We start from the raw sequence: 22126 nt of genomic DNA, 5'->3' as shown, positions 1-22126 counted from the left end.
GGTTTTTTTGTTGTTATTGTTTGGGTTTTTTGTTTGTTTGGTTTTGGTTCGGTTTGGTTTTGGGTTTGGTTTGGTTATTGGTGTTTGGGTTTTTTGTCTTTCAAAGTTCTCTTTAAAACTTTCCAATGTGTCCTGTCAAACTGACTGCCCTGGATATCACACCTGAGATGTTACACTGTTGTATGGCTTTTGGCAGACCTCTGAAACAAAGTACTCAGCCCTGCTCTTCTTTCTTCATCCAGCTCAGGTATTTCATTTGGGAAGCACAGCTCTGGTGTTCCCTGCAGTATGGTTGTCCACTTGAAGGACAGCAGATGATGATAAATGCCAGTGTATCTGGCCATGGATGTGTTTTACATTTGAGAGTGACTAATACTCATTTATTGCCGGTGTCTATCTAAATGCAACCTCTCTCAAAAAAGACATTTAGTATTACAGAATCCCAGAATCCCAGCATGGTAAGGGCTGGAAGGAACCTCTAGGGATCATCAAGCCCAGGGGTCCTCAAACTAAGGCCCACGGGCTGGATACGGCCCTCCAGGGTCCTCAATCTAGCCCGCCGGTATTTACTGAACCCCCCTGCCCCACTCCTGCCAGGGGTTGGGGGGGGGAAACCAAGCAGCCACTTCCTGCCACTTCATCCGCTCGCAGGCCTCCATAGCCCCCAAGCACCCACCCAGACTGGGCTGGAACCAAACTATAGTCTGGCCCCCGACACTACTGGGCTGGAACCAAACTATAGTCTGACCCCCGACAGTGTCTGAGCAACAGTGAACTGGTTCCCTGTTTAAACAGTTTGAGGACCCCTGATCTGGCCCAACCTGCTGCTAAAGCAGGGGTACCCATAGTAGGTTGCTCAGGATCACAATGGCCAGGTGAGTTTGAAATCTCTCCTGAGAAGATTTCACAACTTCTCTGGGTAGCCTGCTCCAGGGCTCCAGCAGCCTCACATCAAAGAATTTTTTTCTCCTATTCAGATGGAACCTCCAGGGTTCCAGTTTGTGCCTGCTGCCCCTTGTCCGGTCACTAGACACCACTGACAAGTCTAGCCCCATTGTCTTGCACCCCACTCTTTAGCTCTTGCTGAGCATTGAGAAGATCCTCTCTCAGGCTGCTCAACAGCCCCAGGGCTCTCAGCCTTTCCTCCTCAGTGTCTACTTTCTCCAGTAGTTCCCTGTCTCTCCTGAATTTGGGATCTCAGAATTGGACCCAGTACTTCAGCTGTGGCCTCACTAGGGCAGAGTAAATGAGAAGGAGAACCTCCCTCAACCTGCTGGCCCCATTCTTCTTCATGGCCCCAGGAGACCATTTGCCTTCTTGGCCATGGTGAACTTGTTGCCCACCAAGATTCCCAGGTCCTTGAGTTGCTCTCCAGTAGGTCAACCCCTAAGCTGTACTGGTGCAGCAGGTTTTTCCTCACAAGGTGCAGGTCCCTACACTTGCCCTTTTTGAACTTCTTAAATGTCACTAGATTGCATCACACTTATTCTAGATGAGTAGTTCTGGTTTTAAAATGAGCTGTTTACAAATAAAGACATAAAAAGGTGGTTTGGCTTTTTTTCTGATTATTGTTGCCTCAATGAGTCTAGCCTAGAGCTATAACTCTGTAAACTCCAGCTGAATCTTCAAGCTTAGCTAGATTCTTTCATAAATCAGAATGAGTTGTTGAAATTCTGAAGGACAAAATAACTCTGAGTTATTGGCACACAGCCTGTTTGGTACGGTGATATTTTTGGTTATCCTCGTGCAACCTGAGCACCAACATGAAAATGAGAAAATAACTGGGGGGGGGGGGGGAAGCCAGAGTGTATTACACAAGTGACTCTGCATCAGAAACTGCTTAATAATTCTGCTGATAAAGTGTGAGCCAGAGAGGAATTCATTTCCCTCTCCCAGAGCTCAGCTGGGGTGATGGGAGTTGAAAGAAGCGCAGCTCTTTCATAAAGGTAAGCAGGTATGTCCTTCAGTGCTACCAGACAACAGGAGGCTGAAAACACTGAAGTCACTGTGAGCTTTGCTGCTGACTGTTAAGGGAGGCAGAAATTTACCCTGGGAGGAGATATGCCTCTTGTACACACCTTCTCTTCAAAGTCAAATCACTTTCAAGAACACTTTTACCGGTTTTATTGCCTTGCTTCTACATGTCCAATTCAAAACCATATCCTGTTCACTTTTTAATTTTCCACGTGTCCTTTTATCTTAAAGAGGGAATTTGGCCTCAGAAAATAACAACATTGATTGAGTCACGGTACTGTTTGTGAAAGCACCAGTTTTCAATGCTCTCCAATTATTACACATTTAATATTAAAGCTTGAGAATTTAAATTAGGTATCCAAGATAATAAAGCTCAAGAAGTCAAGGGCTATGAACACAAACAGAGGGCTGAAGCACTTCTGCTATGAGGACAGGCTAAGAGAGTTGAGATTGTTCAGCCCAGAGAAGACTCCAGGAAGACCTTACAGCTGCATTTCAGTATCTGAAGGGGACTTACAGGAAGTGGGGAAGTACCATTTGGAATAACATGTAGCAATAGGATAAGGGGCAACGGCTTGAAGCTAGAGCAGGGTGGATTTAGTTTGGGCATAAGAAGAAAGCTCTTCACAATGAGAGTGGTCAAATATTGGAACAGGCTGCCCAGAGATGTGGATCAGGCCTCATCCCTGGAGACATTCAAGGTGAAACTTGACAGGGTCTTGAGCAACCTGATCTACTTGAAGATGTGCCTGCTATTTGTAGGGGGGTTGGACAAGATGAGGGACCTTTGAAGGTCCCTGTCAAGTTGGTGCATTCTATGAAATACACATTATTTACTTCTGGAGAAATTATTATTGAAAATAATTCTTGAAAAAGAAACCCAAACCTCTTCAGACACAACATGAATTGTAACTTGTTTTTTTATGAAACCAATCAGGGGTTTAGTTTATGCATCATTCTGCTCCCCGCAATAATATGCTGTCTGGGCAATCAGTGATGATAAATGGTACATAATTGTAAACTTGATATTGGTTTTCAATACTGAATTCATCATTCTGTCCTCTTAACACATATTAAATACTTTAAAGAATTTATATATTTGTTTGATTTATCTGTGATTTTTTTTCCCCAGTATGTAAAATTGATTAGTTTTCTGGTTTTTGGGAAGCTAAGAGTAGACAACACCATTAATAACAGCGAGTAACAGCACTGGCCTCCTTTGTGCATGGCTGCCTTTGACTTGTAGAGTGCCCAAATCACACACAAACATTAGTTGTAGGCAGTGTAGAGCCAGCTCCACATGTGCTTGCTTGTCTTCCTTGATCTACCCAAATAATGATGGCAAGAATTTACCCCCATTTAGAAAGGCAACTCCTGAATTCATAGAATCAAAGAACAGAAATATAGAGCTGTTGAAGCTCTATATCAAAGGTGTCTACCTTTGATATCATCAAATCCAACCACTTGCCTAGAACTCACAATTCCACCACTACTGCTAAGCCACTGCCACTAAACCACATCCCTCAGCACCATATCCACAGGTCTTTTAAATACCCCCGGGAACGGTGACTCCACCACCTCCCTGGGCAGCCTGTTTCAGTGCCTGAGAACCCTTCCAGGGAAGATTTTTTTCTTAATATCCAACCTGAACCTCCCTTGGCACAAGGTGAGGCATGTGTCACTTGTTGCATGTGGTAAGAGACCAATCTCCATCTCACTCCAGTCTTTTTTGAGGTAGTTGCACAGAGCAATAAGATCTCCCCTCAGTCACCTCTTCTGCAGAATAAACAACCCCACTTTGGTCTCTGTTCACTTTGTTCTATGTCAGAACTGTGACAGAGCTCCAAAGTTTGGAAAAGTATAATCATTCAATTCAAAGGTTGAAAAATCTTAGATACCCTGCAAAGGTTGGGTCCACTTAGAGACAACATGGCCTTATCTTTTTCCACATCCAGAACAAGATGGATTGATGGCCTGAGGCCAGCGTGGCCAAGTGCTGAGTCCTGCATTTGGGCCACAGCACCTCCATGAATGCTCCAGGCTTGGGAAGAGTTTCTAAAAAGGGAACACTGGCCAACATCCAGCTGAATACAAGACAGCATGTGCCCAGGTGCCTAAGCAGTCCAACAGCATCCCAGTTCATATCAGAAACACTGTGGCCAGCAGGATCACAGAAGTCATTGCCCCCTGTACTGGCCACTGGTGAGGACACATCTTGAGTTTTGGGCCCTTTACTACAAGAAAGACATTGAGGTGCTGGAGTGGGTCCAGAAAAGAGCAACAAAGCTGATGAAGGGTCCGGAGAGCAGGTCTGGTGAGGAGTGGCTGAGGGAACTGGAGTTGTTTAGCCTGGAGAAAAGGAAGTTCAGGGGAGACCTTCTGGCTCTCTACAACTCCCTGAAAGGAGATTGGAGCCAGATGGGAGTCAGCATCTTCTCCCAAGTAACCCCAAGTGACAGGATAAGACAAAATGGCCTCAAGTTGCAGCAAGGGAGGTTTAGGTTGGATATGAGAAGAAACTTCTTCATTGAAAAGATTCTCAAACACTGGAACAAACTTCCCAGTGAAGTGGCTTTAAAACAACTAGAGGTGTTTTAAAGAGGCAGAGATGTGGTACATACTTAAGCACCACACTTGGTAAAGTTAGATAACGGCTGGACTCAATGATCTTAAAGGTCTTCTCCAATCAAACTGATTCTATGATTGTATTCATGCATCCATTCTCCCAAATACAGAGGTTTGCTCACATTGTCCCAGCACTCTTCATGAGCAGGCAATGAAAAAATAACCAGAAAATACAAATCCTGTATAACACCAGCAAAAATATACAGAAGCTGCTCATCTCATTTCAAACAGCCACTTGACATCTAGGATCTGATTCCACCACATCAGTTGGTTTTTCCATTAACACAGCTTTTAGGTCTGTTCCTCATACATGATATAAAGGGCACTCAAAATGAGTTAAGAACTAGCCAGTGAGTAGGGGTTTTGTGTAAATCTTATCCTATATGAGGTCAAGTTCTGCTCTTAATCATGTGTGTGTGGCCATCTTTCTTAGTAACTGCTACTTCTCAAGGCTTCTGCACTGGACTGGGACATGATTTCCCTCCCTCCCCCACTTTAGTAAGACGTAAATTTAAAATTAAAGGAAAAAAAAGGAAGTTGGTAAGCTGAAGGAAATAATCAAATAGTGATATAAATGGGAGAAAGAGGATCTATTCAACTGAACTGTAGCTGATTAATTTAGGGAGCAATTTGATCTACTAATAAAAACAGCAAAAGTAAGTCAGTGGTACACAGCTATTACTCCTTTTGGTATAGGAGAAACTGGACAGAAGGCCAGCCTTTCACAAAATTTACAAGTGGAATTCCCTGCTGCAGGATTGCTGTGACACCTCTGATGTATAAAAAGATCAACTATTTTGATGAATCTGAGTAGCTCAAGCAACTAAGACAGCTCAGATATGTTACAGCCTTCAGAGCAGAAATGGTTTGCTCTCTGGAGAACAGAACAGCAGTTTCAGTGTGAACTTCCAAATGGACCATATCAGGATCCCCAAGTACATGTTGGCAACAAGAATGACATTCTGCATGTATTTGAAGCATATGACACCGGTGAGTACCATGGAAGGATAACAAAATAGACTGACAATCACCTAAGTGTTGTGGGGCACTCCAAATCCATTCTTCCCCCCCATCTCTGTCTCTGGAGTTTTGAATGGGGGAAGAAGAACAGAAGAATCATAGAATCATAGAATCAAACAGGTTGGAAGAGACTTCCAAGATCATCCAGTCCAACCTATCACCCAGCCCTATCCAATCAAGTAGATCATGGCACAAAGTGCCCCATCCATTCTTTGCTTGAACACCTCTAGGGACGGTGACTCCACCACCTCCTAGTTCCTCACTACGGAGCAGTTTCACTGCGACTGTTTCCCGCAGCCCCTTGTGGGCTTGAAGAGGGACCAGCAAAAGATGCCCTTTTCCACACATGAAACGACTCATGGCAACGCCTGTGCTGGAATCAGGTGGTGGTTAGCTGGATTCTTTGCACCCAGTATATATATGGCAACAGACATATTGCCTAGGGAAGATTATAAACAGAGTGAGGAGGAAAGTGCACTCTTCCCGCTTTTGCAGGCTCCCGCTTTCACATCGTTCTGTGCATTCCCGCTCCAGTCCCGCTCTTGCACAATTCATGCTGCTCCCCCACAGGTCTGCAAGTTTGTCAAGTCCTTAGGTCCATTTGAGAAAGAGCTGCCAGTGGCACCCAGACCTGCCCTCTCCCAGGCCACTGTATCCTGACTTCCTGCTCATGACCCCAAGCTGGGGAGCACGGCAGCAGTATGGCTTCTTTCCTTGCGCTGCTAAGACAATGCCTCTCCATGATCTTTGCCTCATGGAAGCTGTGTCTACAGACACTTTGGGTTTTGGCAGGTTTTATTTGCATCAGACTTAATGCCACGTGAATCCACAATTGGATATAGCTTGCAATTTCTGAGGCTGCCATAGAGAGATTTATCAGGGATCATCTCTAAAGTCCCACTTCACCTCCGTGAGTGAAATCTGCTGTTCCCTAGGTTCTCTGCTCAGCCAGATTTATAAGTGGGGTATGGCTGTCTTGTAGCTTTGCCTTTTCCATTTTCTGATCCTCCTAAATTACTAAACTCTCCCATAAGCATCCCTGTGAAGACTTCCCAACTGAATTAGAACCTGCAAATAAATTTTAACTAGTTCTGTCTATAACTTAGGGGTGGGGCTTTTCAGGAAAATAAAAATGATTCTGCTTTTATAATTCCTGCCTCTGCCAATGAATTCCCAACCAAATCACTGAGTTCTTGTCCATGTTAATGAGAGTTATGCATATGAACAGAGAAGCAAAGAGGCTCCTCATAATGGAAAAAAAACATGAAAAGCAGCACATATAATGCATAATTAATAGCAAAGTCATACAGGTCAGCAGCAACTATTGTAATCCTAGTGAAAATTCCTAAGTGGATAGCCTCAAAGACTGGAATTTTTTCTACCCAGGAAACATGTACTGCAGCTGAAGGAAGAAACTGATTGCTTCCAACCACACCTTCACCTTCTGAGTTAAAGGACAGTCTCTCTATCAGGCTTCTAAGTGTCTACAGGACATTCCTCTTAGTACTGGCTGAGGTTGAAACAGGGGTTTGGGAGGATTTCAACCAGTTCCTAACTTTACACAGCCAAAGATGTATCTACAAGGTGGAACATTATCTGTAATTGAGTAAAAGCTGCACAGACTACCACCAATCTCCTGAGTTTCTGATCATACAGAGAGCCATTATTAAAAGATTATACATCTACCTTTCCTTAAACTAAACAAATTGAAAGCCTGCTGGTGCTGATGTACAGCAGCACTAGTGCAAGAGGTCTTTTGTGAGAAAATGTAGTGATATTAAGCTCCAAAATTTCTCCCTTGCCAAAACTCAAAAGGTGGAACAGCCTTGAGCAAGTCTGGACCAAATAAAGGGGCACAGAATCACCAGCCAAGGAAGAATGTTGATTAATTTCACCCTGTCTATACTAGTTCAGTGCGGTCTCCAAAAGTTCTGCTCCTTCACACAGAAACCCAAAAGACTGGTCTCCCTTAGGGAATTCCCCTCTAGAGAAAACTGAGCAGAATTCCAAGTAATGATAATAAAAAGTAACAAACAAACAAATCCCAGATAATAAAATTAAGATAAAGATTCAGAAAGCCATATGATTTGCATTCTGAAACAAGTCCATACAATCTCTTCCTTTATACCTGACAAGAACTTCTAAATACACTAGGGCAAATTTACCAGCAAACTTTGTGGTTTTCTTCAAAGAGCTGTCTCCAGACAGACATAATATTAAGGACAGAGGGAAATCTGTATGAGATACACTATGGGCATTATTTAGACACACGGTGGAATGTACATTGGTCTGCTGTATTTTTATAACAAGAAATTTTGAGTTCCCTGGTCTGGTATTCAGTGAGGAATGGGTTTTATTACAGAAAGAAGAGCTGAGCCGCAAGAAGCTGTGAATTTCTCTCTATGATAGATTTCTACATGAATATTTACCCTGAAGTTTTAGGAACTAGTTAAATGTGAAGACTGAATATGAACATTCTCCTAACTGCACCCCTTTTCTATGACCATATTTATTTTTATCCACTGTAATTGATTTGCATAAAGGCAGTACCCAGAATGCTTAACCAAGACCAAGGCTTCATGTGATTCCCATATATTCACAGCCATATGTAATCTCAAAACCAACCAAACAAAAAAAAGCAGCAAAAAATAAGAAAAGCAACTGCCTACAGTTGCAGTGACAAAGCAGGGAATAAAACCTAGGGGTCCTGATTCCAAAGCTCTGACAGTTGGACTTGTGTATCTCAGTGCTATGGTCTGCTATCTTCATCTTCAATGGGCTCAGCATGGGACTTCTGGAAAGAGGATAATCTGAATTTTTATCTGCTATGGGATTTTATGTTGCATCTTTTATTCATGACTGCACAGAAGAGCAGCCTACAAAGATAGTCCATTCTGCATAAGATCTTATTCTGTTACAGAGACCTAAAGATACACCTTTAGATGGAGTGTGATGACTACTGGGCTGGACCAGGGATTATTTTATGCCTCATTTTCCTACTGGCAAAAATGGGAAGAGCATTGCATGTGCCAATTGATATTAACTCCTATACAGAATCTAGGTCTGCTGTGCATATGGTACAGTCAGGAAAATTAGACCTGATCTGAGTAACACCTCATCTTGCTAAAGATGTCCCTGCTCATTGCAGGTGGGCTGGATTGGATGACCTTTAAAGGTCCTTTCCAATTCAAACCAGTCTGTAATTCTATGACTTTCAAATGTTGGAATTTCAAGGAATTATGTTTGCTAACCTTTTAAATTTAAAAAACAACCCAGACCCAACACACACAAACCCATATACCCCACCAAAAAACCACCAAGCAAATTCTAACAGAAGTCCCCACTAGTTTTACTTTAGTTTTCAAAGAAATTCTAAGGCAACCTGGCTGCAAATATTTCTTTTCACTTTCACCCAGATCAATAGGTAGCCACAGAACTTAAAAAGCCAGGATCTGCCAGAAGTATATTGACAAATGACAGAGTGCTGCAGTGCATTTTTTTCCTCTGGTTTGCCACTTTACAAGGGGAAAAAAAAATATATTTCTAAGATATTTTTGGTAACGTATGACTAAGTAGCAAAATTAAAACTAGGAAATTAATAACTACATGGCATTTCAATCCCATCAGCTCTAATCAACATAAATCCATTCTAATTAAAACCTGCAAACCCGAAGGATACCAAACAGGTAGCCCTCTGTTACAGGGAGATATCAACAACAGGCACACTACATGCACATGGAGAGTGTGGAAACCTCAGAAGGAGATGAAGTACTAAAAGCATTCCTAAGTTTTTAGAATAATATTACCCCCCAATAATCCCTAATTGGCAAAAACAATGAGAAATTCTGCCCTTAAAACTTGAAAAAAGAAACCACTTTTGCAAGCTAAAGGAAGGATCTGAGGGAAGTGTGCGACTTCACAGGCTGAAGAAGATTACTAAGTTTATCACAATGATCAACCAGAAATAGTACAGTGATGCAAAGCATGCTCTGATCAAAGTGATGAATAACACACATCACTTTATACAGAAATCATGTAATTGCACCAGAGCCTTTGTTTCAAAGTCAAAACATCTTAAGTCTTGACTCTCTCTTTAGGACTTGATCAAGAGCCCACAAACATTAACAAGAATCTTTGTGCTGACTCCCTTGGGCCTTGCATATGCTCTTTACACAGAAGCAGAGAGGTAATGTCCACTGCTTCCTGCATCTTAAATCAATTCAGGAGGCTCCTCATTTCTCCTGTATTCATAGACTCATAGAATTGCATAACTGTTTTGGTTGGAAAAGACCTTTAAGATCATTGACTTCAACCACTCTCTATCTCTACCAAGTCTGATATTAGACCATGCTCCTTAGCACCACACCTCTGCCTCTTTTAAACACCATGTTGCATTCAGTCTTTCATGTACAACTGGCATTATTTTCTAACTACCTAACAGCAGACATCAAATCTACCTGGTTCTGGTAAAACATTCATGTGGTACTAAGAACAACAGTTCCCTCCTCCTACTACTACTGCACTCAGGTAAAGAAAGAGACCCCAGCTGAGCTTGGATGAGTGTTTTTTGTACACAGCTACAACAGCTAATACTTCAGAGGTTACGAGGAGAATCCATCTCCACCCAGCTCTAAATTAGCTCCTTTAGAAAAAGGGCTCCTTTGTCCATTGGTGTTTTTTATCCACAACCAGCAGAGATTAAACAAATGTATTTGCTTGGCAGGCAATGGTTGTCACATTGCCAATTATCTCAACAGGAAGCAACCAACCTGCTGACCTTCCTGGGCAAGCAGTCTCCCTAAGGGAGGCAAATGAGATTGTAGTAAGGGCTGTAGCTCAGACTTTTGTTATCATCATACATCATCACAAACTTACTCTACCACTGCCCTGGAATTACAGCAACAGCTCAGGACCACAGAAGCATAAAGCTGGCGAGAATCAAAGCCTAGTGGTTTCCAAACTGTAATTTATGAAACCACAGTGAATGCTGCTGTCTTTATTGTGTTTTCAACCACCACTGACATTAAGGGCGGACTGGTGATGTGCGGAGAAGTCCTGAGAGCTGACAGTGGTTTGCTAGACAAGAAAGCCTGGGAATTGCTGAGTTGCTTACTGCAGCAAGCTACACCTACACTGCTCCTAAGAGACATTCATTTAACATGTTCTGACAAATTTCCAGTGAATGACATTGCGCAATCTCTTGCTGCAAAGCATGCCAGAATTTAATACAATGATCTTGTCCAAGTATATTTAATGCTGCTCGTAGTTTCCTTTTCAAAGCCACAAACTGTGGTTTGGATGTTGTTGCTTTTTCCTTTTTAATGAAGTAGAAGAAAAATGGATCATCACACATATAAATACTTGGACAAGATTATTTCTAGAAAAGCAAGAGCATAAAATCAATGACTCTTCTTCACCCAAGCCTATTCTGATGGCCACTGATAATAGTTCAGTACAATAACTACTCCCTCTGTATTTTCAGTTGAAGTTACAGAATCGTAGAATTGTTTCAGTTGGAAAAGACCTTTAAGATTATGGAGTCCAACCATTCTTGAACTCAACCAACTCTGGTCCTAAACCATGCCCCTCAGCATTGCATCTCTGCCTCTTTTGAACACCTCCAGGGATGGAGATTCAACTGTCTCCCTGGGGAGACTGTTCCAGCACTTGAGAATCCTTTCTTTGAAAAGTTTCTTCTCATATTCAACCTAAACCTCCACTGGTGCATCTTGAGGCACTTGTTGCTAGGGAGGAAAGAGCAACTGCCACCTCACTCCAACGTGCTTTGCAGAGAGTTGTAGAGAGCAAGGTCTTCCCCAAGCTTCCTTTTCTTCTAACTCAGCAAACTCAGCTCCCTCAGCTGCTCCTTATAAGAGCTGTTCTCCAGAGTTTTCACATCTCGTGGCCCTTCTTTAGAGTCACTACTAAGTTACTTAGCAGTACCTAGAACAGAAAGAGGGCTTTGGGAAATAATGAGGAAGGCAGACTTAGGAAGGTTCCTCAGCCACGAGCACATATACTCTTCAGGTAAAAGTTTCTTCTGAGTCTCTCCTGCATGTCGTTAGCATTGGATCACATAAACAGGAGAAGCTGAAACATAGACTCAGATCAAAGTGTATTGGGGGACAGAAAAATGCTTTAATAGATAAAAAAACTACGGTCTCTTTTAGAAAGGATTTTTCTACTTTGTATTCCTATTGTCTGAAATCAGGCCTGAATAGCAGAAACTAATCTGATAAAATATAGGTAAGAAAATCATATAAGAAAATAATGGAAATGCTGTTAGAGACGTTTGTGAGTATAAATAGTTTTGGAAATGAAACTGTCAAACCCAGGATCCAAAAAGCTGTAGAAACAGTCATTTTAATGGTCAGCCTGTTGCAGCCACAGAAGCATTCTCTAGTTCCCTTCACAGCCTAGCATCTTGTAATTTTAAACTTTTTTTTTTTTTTTTTTAATCTGACATATGGGGAGACATTTGTTGGAAACTCAAGGGGACAGAATCTAACAGAGAAACAGAAACGGATCAAGGGAAGATAAGGAACAGAAATCATCAACGGGAGATATTAAATTCCAAAAATGAAACTGAGGGGATGGGACAGACTATACAAAAAAAAATATAAGGAAGGATGGTGAGATAAGCTGGAAAATAACATACTGAACTCAATTTTAAGCAAAAATATTAGAGTGAAGTAATTCAAGATTGTCCCTCCAGGTCCTTATATGCTTCTAAAAGTTCAGGCTGTCGTATCTGAAAGAATATTAATGTCACCTAACTCCGAGTACAGAACTGTTCAGACACAGAATTTGGGCTCCTTCAGTTGACTTCAGTTTGCACCACCAGAAAAACTTTCTCTCACCTGCAGCTGCACTCACTAGTCTGGCATGAGGGATACCTGCTCACAATGGTGTTTTGCAGAAGAGCAGCGTGCTATATGGAATGTGGAATCAGGACTAGAGAAAGAGTGGGGAAAACATCTAAAATAAGCACCAATATGAAAAGTATAAAAAACTCAGGCAGCCTCTAATGAGATTAAATGAGCATCTTTGCATTTGAAGGACATTTTCATGTCCTTCGTGTCCCTGGAAAGTTCCACATCATATCAGCTGCCACATAAAGTAGCTCCATTTCTAGAGCTAAGTAGGAAGTACTCTGAACAGGATGTGTTGAAATGCTGTCTTATTACTGATCTATATTTATGAAGTCTTAGGCTATCTGTAGGAGTCTATTTACACCAGGGCAGTACAATCTCAGATGATTCTGCTTGGACCATGTAGAGAAGCAGTCACTTCCTTCCCTGCGACCTGTAAAGGAAGACATGCAGTGTGTTTGGCGGTCTCTATACACTGTCAGCTCTGCAGGTCTGGACTGAACTCTGGGAGGGAAGAAGATCATGACAGAGTGAGCAGTGCTGCACTTGAAGGAGTACTCGTGTCACCTCTTTCTCAGCACAAGAGTCCTTGCTCATTGGAAAGAAGCTAGGTCAGCCTACTACCTTAACTTTAGAGATCTACCTGAAGTGTTGATGTATCTTACAATATCCATGCTGGATTTTCCCTTTCAAAGTCATGGGGACAGACCAAGGCGACAGACTCCCTGACTGTACAACTCATACTGGTCTCCTCATGGAACCCCTGGATCCTGGTCCAGGCTATTTAATAGAAAAATGAACTACTGCTCCAAGGTTTAATTTCTTCCTCTGACTATATTTTTGTATATCTTATTTTTTCTTAACTTTTTATTAGCCCATTACACTCTTTCCTCATTATAATGGCAGCTCAACTTCTTTCAGAAACTTCTAAAACATTATGCTACCTGCCCAATATCTTCATAAACCAAAATGAAATCTACTATTTACAGTCAAGGGTGATGAACCAAGAGAATGGATGTTTGGCTCAAATCCTGGCTGAGCCACTCAGTTGGCATGTGACCCCAGGCAAATAATTTGATCTTCTTTGCTTTCTTTCAAGCAGTTATAAATTTGGCTAAGAAGCAAGACCCTTCTGAAAAGCACTAGCCTTTGACCTCAGCTTGCATGAGTAACTGCATCTCCAAAACCTCAGGCTGAATGATGCAGCAAATTCTTTTTCAGTTATCTACCCCTAGAAATCATGTGGTTCTTACAAAGCTTTACCTCGCCAACATAATAGGGAATTATGACATATAAATGTGGCACTATTTAACTTAGATTATTCTTTACTATTGGGCTTCAGATAATTTTTCTTTCTATATTTATTTTGGTCTGTAATAAAAATAATTCCTAACTGCCATCCAGCAGAATAAAAGCCAAAAAGCATCTCTTCTCCATTTTATTTTAAGTACACCCCTCCAGAAAATTCTAGGAGGTAGCTTAATGTATAATAATAGAGAAGCTACAATGTTTAGTCTTAAGAAGAGAAAGGTCAAGGGGGATTTTATCAATGTGTGTATATAGTCCCATCAGAGGGAGTAAAAAAGACAGCCCTGGATTCTTCTCAGTGGTGCCCAGTGACAGGATGAAAAGCAATGTGCAGAAACTGAAAACCAGGAAATCAGTTGAATTTGAACCTGGTTTATTGTCAGAGTGGTCTCTCCTACCCTCATCTCTTCCATGACTCAACATACAGAGGGCCAGGCAACTTAGTGAAGACAACACTGGTATGCATTAATCTGCAGAACATGACACCTTAGCCACAGTCATTACCCCATCACCTTGCTAACTATGATTCAAAGGTGATCAGAGAATATGTCATACCATTTTGTGAAGTATTAATAAGTAGCACCTTGGCAGTTGTATCAAACACTTGGGACTTAAGATAACAGTTGTGATCATAGACTCATAGAATCATAGAATCAACCAGGTTGAGAGAGACCTCCAAATCTTACTTTTACTTCAGCTAGACCTTGTGGGTGAAAGCAGTGGTGAGAAAACAGTCTTAAATACAGATTCTGCTGCCATGAAAGCAGGCAAAGTAAGAAAGTGCAGCTTAGGATGCAGAGCTCAGCGTAAGTAGAAAATAAAAAGCAATTAGTGGGTTTTGTTCTAACAATTGACAGTGCAGATTCTTCTCCTCACTAAGTCTGTATTTTTCCTACACAGGCAGTTACGAAAGGGTAACTGGAGCCCCTGAGTCTAGCAGGGGCAAGGCCACTGGAGGTAACATCTCAGCTTTTAGCAAGGGATGTTGACCTGAGCTTCTTTGACTCCATCACTTTAAAACTCAGTATGATAACAAGTAAGATTTCAACTAGATTCTGAAAAAGAAGCAGCCATGTGGAGAACACTCTCACCTCATATCTAACAGAACCAATTTGGCAGCATCAAGAACAAAGTCTGCATAATGACTGCACTATGAAGTCATAACAAAACTGTCTCACATTTGTGATGAAAGCCTTAAAGACAGTGACAAAGGCACCCACTAATAAGACATTCATTGGCAGAGCATGCCCAGTGGAGTTGGGCAAACACTGCACTTGGTTTCCCTTGGAAATTCTGTTGAATTTGTAAATGGATTTCTTTTGGCTGTTTGCATGCCTTTTGTGCTCACTTTCCATGAATAGCAAATAAGCTTTAATAAGGGGAATAATCATGAAAAACACATTTTAAGCTTGAACATTTGCCAACTGCAAAGCTCAGATTGCACAATCAGTGGTTAGCAGTACATATGTCACTTTAAGGCTTTTACACTGAATTCAGCATATTCTCTGTTGGTGAGGAACACAAATAACATCATTACACAGAGAGCTGGGCAGTATTGGTTGAAGTATTACTGTATACAATTAGATACACCAATTTTTTTGCTAAGACTTAGTTCTTGACAATCATTATGACAAGAGAATGTATTTTGAGGTTTTGCATTTTGTACTTTGCAAGCAATTAAAAAACAATTAATAGAGTGAACTGTTATTTACCCAGCCCTGCCAGGCAGGTGATTTACCAGGGGACAGAGCAGCAATGGGTGCAGAATGTTTGCTCATAGCCTCCTAGTGAGAAGAGAAATAAAGCACCTAAAAGCACAGCTGCAGAGCAGGAATACAGTACATTTTCCTTTAGTTTCAACAGACATCTCTGAGGTCTCAAGAAAAAGCTTTTGTATCCTATTTGTAGAGTAAATCACAATAGCAAAGTTCCCTACAGGTCAACCTCATTTAATTTCTTATGAGAAAAATCTAAGAGAAAATTAATCTGTTTCACTCAGGAAGTTCTCCTAGTAACTTGAAAGCAGGGGTTAAAAAACTCACCTTTGCAATTCTGTTTTCTATTTACTGTGGCATATAAATAAATAAATCTTAGAGCATTATTTTGTGCAGCACTGACCCCAAGCTTGATCTAGATATACTGTAGAAAGCAATCCCATTTTGGCAGTGGGTGGAAAAGGTGACCTGTTAGATCTTTCTATCTCTAACCACCATTATCCTTTGAACCATAGAGGAGCTACTGTAGAGGCTGAGGCACTGCAGAGCATCATCTCAGTGGAAAGGCTCCAACTAAACCAAAGCATTTTGATGATAAAAAAATTGATATGGTGTATTCCTCCTTTGATCCATATAAATAGTTTGCATAGTTTTGAGCATAAATACATACAAGCACATTTTATGGAAGCAGAAATATTGAAGTCATTGGCATTACTGAAATGTAGTGTGATGGCTCCCATGAGTGTGGCATTAGAGGGGTATAAACTCTTTAAGGGAAGACAGGCAGGGGGAGGGAGAGGGTGTGGCCCTCTATGTCAAAGACCAACTGGAGTTCATGCAGCTCTATTTGGGAACAGACAAAGAGGTGACAGAGAGTGTATGGGTGAGGATCAAAGCAAAAGCAAGGGAAGGTGACATCATGGCAGGAGGTTTAGAACTAGATGATCTTTAAGGTTCCCTTCAACATAAACCATTCTACGAATTTATAAATCCACCAAACTATAATCAACTGCAAATAACCTCCTTATCAGCTCAAGCTTAACATTCCAATGATGGTAGTAGAAAAGCTCTTTTCCTTTTAATGATATTTGAGAGTAAATACAATAAAATCCCTGGGATAAACACAGTAAAGGTACACAAAATAAGTGAAACAAAATCACATACAACTTTGCAATTAATTTGTGGTTTTGACTGACAGTAAATTTTTGAACTGCATCCAAGCAGTAGAAAGGTGGCAAGAAGTAAACCAAATGCCTACTCTAGTAAAAAATGAGTATGAAAGGATCACAGGATATTAGAGTTTGGAAGGGACCCAAGGAGATCATCAAATCCAAGCCCCTTGCCAGAGCAGGACCACACAATCTAGCACAGAAATCTAGCACAGGGTATTGTGACAAATAAATTGCCTTTATGCTCCCACTAATTGCAAATATCATGCAGATTCATATTCCTGACATGCTTGAGGACATCTGCAAGACTTTTTACTTTGTCTTACAGAACAGCATCAGCTTCTAATTCATGTTGAGAGGAAACTTGTCTAGTAACGTTATAAGCAACTCAAAGCAGTTTGTTCATAGCAGCTGGAAGGTTGAACGTTAGGCTGTTAGGCACGGTAACCGCAGCAAAAGCTACCATTTCAATCCAAAATCAATCAAATGGCGTCTCCCAGTGCTCATAACCGGTATTGCAAGCTTAAAAACGAGAGCGTTTGCGACAAACTGACAGCAAGGGTGAAAAATCTGAAGCTAAACGATGCACGGATACAATCCCCTTTTTCTTTTCACTAAAATAAAAATAAAATAATACTACGTAAAATCAGTTTAAAGGATCAGTGGATTAATCCAGGTAATTACAGGCCTGCCAGTAAAAATGCAAGCCCAAGGATGATAACAGAAAGTCTAATCAGTTTGAGATTTGACAAAACTAATTGAAGGAGGGTGATATAATTAATGCCAGTTGACACAGGATTACTGAAAATAGGCCTTGTTAAGTAACTTTCTATATTCCTGTTGAATAAAAGCAATATTGGCACTAGAATATGAATCCTGCCAGGAATTTAAAGTTTTTGGAAAACTAACTGTTTGTCATCTTGCACACAGATATTGAAAGAGCTGGAAGTCAGCACAGAATATGTTACACTGACTAAAGAAAATTAACTAACAAGTCTTATAACTCAATATTATTTTCAGGTGTCCTGTTGAGATTTCTTGTGTGTATTTTTGTGACCAGCACACCAGACAGAGACAGACTATTGACCTCTCACCAAAGTCATGTCATAAACTGAGTCTCAGCAAATAGCCTGCATAGATATAAATAAATTAGATAGATAAACATAATTAAGCTAAACTTTAAAATTCAAGCTACAAAGGGTATAAGCCATGCTTACATAACAGGGATCCTGACTAGCAAGGACTGGCTCTTAAGAACAACTGATAATAATGATAGGTGAATAACTGAACCTGAGCCTTCAGAACAATGCTGGCTCCAAAAAAAAAAAAGTCTAATTCTAAGATGCATCTACATGAGAACAAGAAGTAGGAGGATTTTTACATAGTACCTGTTTCAGGCCATAGTGCAGCTTTCTATTCTGGCACACACAATGCCATGAACATTTTAAGCAAAGACATTTTCTTCTGAAATAAAACACAAACAGATTAAAGACTTGCAAAATGTTAAAAAAAGAAGAGTTTGGCCTGTTAAAGTTATCAAAGAAAAAGCAAAAGAGGTCATTAGATGACAGCATGAAAGCAGAAGAGGAAGAGAAATCTGATGGAAGAGAGCTTTCTAGTTAAAAATAGATCACAAGGCAACAACCAAGTTAGCAAATCCAGACTAGACACGAAGTCAATTGTTTCCAACAATAAGCATAATTAACCTTGATACAGCTCCCTTAAGCAGAAAGAGATTTCCAACAGGGAACCATGATGATAAACAGAATAACATAAAGGCATGTCAGTTCACAGGATCACAGGATCACAGGCTATTAGGGGTTGGAAACTGAACTTCACCAGCTGGCTACTCTGGTCCTGGTGGAACAAAACTGTAGGACCTCCAGCCATGATGTCACCATGCCCTTCATCACTCCTGCTAACAAACACTTCTAAAAAGCTTTTGTGTGCACAACAGCTTTTATGTGCTTTCTCACAACTGAATGCAAAGAATTCTTCTTCAGAAGCACAGCTCCATGTAACAGAGCCAACAGAGTACTGACCAGGAATAGCACATTAATGCTGACACCACTCTGGCTTGGACAATATTTGTTTTTCACTGAGCCAGCAGCAATCCAGGAGAGGGAATCTCTAAGGTCAAATCCAGCACTTACTCAGTTCTGTATGAGTTAGCAGCAGATGCTGAATTACTAGTTGCTTTGAAATTGCTTTACAAATTGGAGAACCAACTTCAGAGACATGCTATAAGATAATCAAATCATGCATCCTCTACCTCAGCAATGGAGAAAAGGAAAAAAAAAAAAAAAGAAAAAATAAAAAGGCCTCTTTCAGATGGAAAGATATGATTTCTATTGATTCCTCAACTGTGTGGATCTCAGATTTTAATACTCTGTCTCTTGTTCGTGCTACTCCATCTTTTTTTTTCCCCTAGACCTCATTGCTTGCATAACCTCGTGTTCAGGCTGTCTACTGCTCAGCTGTTTACAAACCCTGTAAATGACCAGAATATAATTTACTACATATATTTCTATTTATTATTCTGTCACCATCTAAAAATTGACTAATGAAGCCCATTTTAGCTCTGTAGCCCACACTACAGCAGGAGGGATGGATGGAGGGAGGTATAATAATATGGAAGAAGTTGACCCTTTGCATGAAGAAAACCCAGTAACTGCTTTGCCAGGGCAAAAGTGAGGTCTATCAAAAGATGTATTTGTGTGGCATTAACTGACACACACTGGTAAGCAGGTGAACATCAAATGGTCTGCTATGTTCCACGCCTATATTTGCATATGTACCTTGTGCACATTCCATTCCCACATAGAGATACCGAATAACCTACAGCATAAACTCTTACTTCTGCATTCAAAAAGAGCCTCTCTTAGGTCGTATTGCTTCCAGGCATTTGTTGGTGAGTCAGGCTTGAAACTTGAGCCAAAAACCAAAACTCCAGTGACCTCAAACATTTCTTTGCCAAAATATTGAGCGACTTCTGTCAAAAGGTAGTACATTGAAATTCTGTACTGCATTCTCCTGGAATGTTTTCCCAGGCAGGGAGACCTCCTGAGAGGCTCACACTTCCCAATGCAGGCAAGAACAAACATGTAATTGAACTTCAAAGAGACTCCTCTAGCTCATTTGAAATAAAAGCTTCTCTAGCACTCACTGGTGTTATCCAGGGGAGTACTGCATGAAGTGAGGAATACTCTATGAAAAGAGGATTTGTGTTGCTTGCTTTCTGTTCTACCATGTTTTGTTTCTCAAGCGCTTAATGAAAGTGCATGAGGAACCATATGTCACATCATTCTGCAGCTGCACTGCACTCCACCTTCATTCTTCAACATTTAATGAAATCTTCCACTACTTTGAGCATTTGGGGGGGGTTATTTTAAACAATTAAAGATGCTCTTGCACACAATTCTTTCCATGTATAAAGACAATTACCAGATGAGCACCAGAGTTCGTCTCTGATCTCACTGGCACAAATTTAGTATTTAGGTAAAGTGTAAACAGTTCTCTTTGGCTTCAGTGACTCAACCTTTGACTTTGGTGACTCAACCTTTAGCTTTTACTTATATGAGTAAAAGCTTTTTTTGCTCTCCCAAAGAAGAAAGGAGAGGGGAAACTGAGAATTATGCACATTTTCTAACTATACTAGAAATAAGAGTGCAGCTACTCAGCAGTATCAGCAATGCATGAACTTAGCCCAAAGATTTTACATTTTTGTCTGTGAAACAGTGGGCAAATGAGAGCAGTGGTCTCAGTTGCTTTTATTTAATTAACCTTAATTTTATTGCAGTTATTGAATGACACCAAGTAAGCACACTCATCTGCACTCTTCAATCACCATCCACTACATTCCAATCCAAATTAAATGTTTTTCCCCTGTAATGTTGTGGTTTTATTCCCCTTTCTCTCACTGCTGATTATTTCAGCTTTCTTTCTACTGAACAAGAACTCCATCATTTTGGTCTCCATTTTGCCATTCCTCTCACATCCTGCTTACATAATACATCTAAAATCATTCTGACTACCATAACCAAGTCTACACTTCAGTCGTCTCTCACCAAGTTACAACACCTCCTCCTCCTCATATGTTTGAGAACTCGGCTTCTGCAAATCAGTTCCTTACAGATGGTACTTCCATTTACTGGCACCAATTGGATACTTAGAAGTATTAGTCATTGGAGATACACGTTTTCTAAAACATGTGAAAAATAAGAAGCAGAATAAACAGGAACATACAGTGACATACTGCCTTGGCTCTATCCCAGTCTTTTTCCCTCATAAGGACAAATACTAGATAGCTGGCAGCATGCATTTGTGTTCATCTGAGTTTATGATGTAGGGAATTGAGAAAGTAGGAACGCTTTTCTAATAGTCAACATGCCATACTTACAGCATTACAGCCTTATTTACAGTGCACTGACTCACACACAGAAATGATGCATTGCACTCAGGACCTTCCATTGCTTTTCTGGTTTATCGTGAGCTAGACTTAATCTTTCAGTGTCTGTTTCTTCCCTTCCATAGATGTGAACAACATTGGTACCTACTGTAAAAGTAGCTGGCATTGGGGTTTGCATGCACTCCTCGCACTCCTAGTCCTGTTCACCATCCCAGCTCTCTGAGTGCTGGCAGGTGATTACACAAAACCAGGCAATCTGAGGAACGGACAGTGAGATCAAATGCACCCTTACCAAGTCTGTAGATGATGCCAAGCTGTATCATACGGCTGACACAATGGAGATAAGTGATGCCATCCAGAGGGACACTGACAGGCCGGAGACACAGGCCCATGCCAACCTCATGAAGTTCAACAAGGCAAAGTGCAAGGTCATGCACCTGGAGCAGGGCAATCCCAAGCACAAATTCATAGCGGGCAACGAGTGGAATTGAGAGCTGCCCTGTAAAGAAGCACTTGGAATTGCTGGTTGATGAGGTGCTTGACGTGAGCCTGCAATGTGCTGTCAGCCCCAAAACCCAATTGTATCCCAGGCTGCATCAAAAGATGCATGGCTGGCTGGTCAAGAGAGGCCTCTCTGCCCTTGTGAGACCCCAGCTGGAGTACTGTGTCCAGCTCTGGAGCCCACAACACAACAAAGGCATTGGACTGTAACAGTGGGTCCAGAGGAGAACTAGAAAGATTATCAGAGGGTTGGAGCACCTCTTCTATGAGGACACACTGAGGGAGCTGTGCCTCTTCAGCCTCCGGGCTCCGGGGAGACCTTGTAGCAGCCGTCCAGTACCTGAAGGGGGCCACAGGAAAGCTGGAGGGGCCCTTTTTACAAGCGCTTGTAGTGACAGGACAAGGGCTCGGTTTCATTACTAGAGCAGCGTAGATTTACGTTGGATACCAGAAGAAGTTCTTAAGAGAGCAGTGAGACACTGGCACAGGGTGCCCACGGGACTTGTGGATGCATCATCCCCGTGTCTAAGACGA

The 22126-nt window shown here is 41.3% G+C and overlaps 1 protein-coding gene across 1 annotated transcript in view; it reads right to left on the bottom strand.

Annotated features, from left to right (window-relative positions):
* The window catches only part of MEGF11 (multiple EGF like domains 11), a 408774-nt gene that overhangs the window by 320712 nt on the left and 65936 nt on the right, over positions 1 to 22126 (bottom strand). The gene's annotated exons all lie outside the window — the stretch shown is intronic.

The sequence above is a fragment of the Pogoniulus pusillus genome, chromosome 17 (genome assembly GCF_015220805.1).
Source record: "Pogoniulus pusillus isolate bPogPus1 chromosome 17, bPogPus1.pri, whole genome shotgun sequence".
Lineage (NCBI taxonomy): Eukaryota > Metazoa > Chordata > Aves > Piciformes > Lybiidae > Pogoniulus > Pogoniulus pusillus.
Note: the sequence above shows the minus strand (reverse complement) of the source record. Positions and strands in the feature narration are given on the sequence as shown.